General features: G+C 47.6%; 1 protein-coding gene across 1 annotated transcript in view; it reads left to right on the top strand.

The window, feature by feature from the left end:
* The first annotated feature begins 479 nt into the window (after positions 1–479).
* Positions 480–1991, top strand: part of Plac1 (placenta enriched 1) — a 159859-nt gene continuing 158347 nt past the window's right edge. The window contains exon 1 of the mRNA XM_010614288.2: positions 480–554. The gene's annotated coding sequence lies outside the window, so the exon portion shown is untranslated. The remainder of the gene's footprint in view (positions 555–1991) is intronic.

Raw genomic sequence — 1991 nt, 5'->3', positions numbered from 1 at the left:
AACCCATAGTATCTGACAAGTACGATCTGGTCCTTTCCCCTCACCTCACACTGTCCCCAGCCTGAGGTCCTCTGTTCAAACCCACCCTCCTCCTCCTCCCCAGGACGCCCCTGACCACACCAGGGTCAGGTTTGCCTTTAAGTTTTTCCTTCTTCTGGAATCTTCTTACACTTTGATGAATCTAAGCCTCTCTGTCCCTTTGCTTCTTCTGGAATCTTCTTGCCCTTTGATGAGTGTAAGCCTCTCCATCCTTTTACTTCTCTGGAATCTTCTTGTCCTTTGATAAATGTAAGCTTCTTCATCCTTTTGCTCCTTCTGGAATCTCCTTGCCGTTTGATGAGTGTAAGCCTCTCCATCCTTTCACACAGCCAGTTCTCTCAGGAAACAGTGCCAGATATCTCAGCCTACCTCCCAGTTATTGTCCATCCTGGGGCTCTGGGCACGTGAAACTTGCGAGTACTCCCTCGCGCCTGATCTCCTTATCTTGCTACTAGTCCAGAGCACCAAGAGAACTTGACTGATGAAGGACTGAGGAGGAAGCCTGAAAGAGAACAGTGAGTCTTTCTGTCTGGCTGCCCCTCCAAACCCAGAATGAGTGTGCTGTTGGAGTTTGTCCTGTGAGCCTCTTTTTTTCTCCACATAATTGCCTTTTTTACCTATTTGTCTCACCCCGACACAGATTGCCCACACTCCCAAGGCCAACCCTTTGAGCCTACAGTGATTTCCTCCAACAAGGAGAGTTCCTCTCACTTTGAGTCCTGGAAATTCTCTGCTTTACATCTAGGATGAGAACTAAGACTCCTTGAGAGGGGTTCTGGTCTGTATCACTCGGGGCTGGCCCTTTCAAGGGATGGTGAGAAGCCCCCTGAAGTGCAGTTAAATGGCCTCTTGGGCTGTTCTTTTTTAATTTCCTACTGCCTGACTTAGAGCTCAAGAAAGGATTTGTGGGGCCGGGGATGTAGCTCAGCGGCGCAGCGACTGCCTGGCAAGCGCAAGGCCCTGGGTTTGATTCCCGGTACCAAAAGAGAAAAGTGAAAAAAAAAAAAAAAAAAAGAAAGGATCTGTGTACAGTGTGTGTGTGTGTGTGTGTGTGTGAATGCAGGAGGAGAATGCACACAGGACTCTTGTTCATTCACTTTTCTCTGGATGAAATAGAAATGAGTGTCTATTCCCAGCAGTATTAGGGAGCAGCGATGGTGCCCCTCACCATCTCTGTGTCCAGCTTGCTCAGAATGCTTTTCCTAACGGTGTGGTTAGAAGGAATCACTAAATTAGAGAGCTGCCTCCGACTCCCTCCCACTCCCCACCTGAGGCCCATAAGAATAGTGTGTTCAGTTGATGTTTGGTGACATTATACATACTCTTAGCAGATAAAGAAGGTTGAGGCCATTGTGACTCAGGGTGCTAGTGTTTCATTTTGACAAAAATCAAGATTTCTTCTCCTCCACAGTCCTGCTTTTTGATAATCTGGCAACAGGCAAACTCGTCGCTGCTTTGGAGGGACCTACCTCAGCATTTTTCAGGGGCTGGGCCTCATAAACTTGGGTTTTCTTTGAGATTCTGCTGAAAAATGGATTCTGTATTGTGGGTTCAGGCTCCTAACAACCCTGGGAAGAGATTGGTGCCTAGGAGTATAGAGGAGCCTGTTTATAGACCAAATGTGTTAATTATAAATGCTTCTTATCTTGTCATTAAAACAGATCTGGCAGGCCTGAGACTTGGCAGCCCTGGTTAGCTGTTAGTTCCATGCTACTGTACTGGCTGGGCAGTCATAAAACTATATCTCTTTTAAAAATAATCCATCATCTATACCAACCGCCTCTGTACCATTAGCCTGATTGGTCTGACTAGATGGTCCAGTCTTAGGCTGCTCAGGTCCTGGATTTCATTTCTGACCTGCTCCGTTTCCGACCTGGGCCGGTTCACCCCTCCTTAGGCAACCTGGTGGTCCCCCGCTCCCGGGAGGTCACCATATTGATGCCGAACTTTTA

The sequence above is a fragment of the Fukomys damarensis genome, unplaced genomic scaffold (assembly GCF_012274545.1).
Source record: "Fukomys damarensis isolate Sample0158 unplaced genomic scaffold, DMR_v1.0_HiC HiC_scaffold_39, whole genome shotgun sequence".
In the NCBI taxonomy this organism is placed as follows: Eukaryota; Metazoa; Chordata; class Mammalia; order Rodentia; family Bathyergidae; genus Fukomys; species Fukomys damarensis.
The sequence above is the reverse complement of the archived record's forward strand: the minus strand, read 5'-3'. Positions and strand labels throughout refer to the sequence as shown.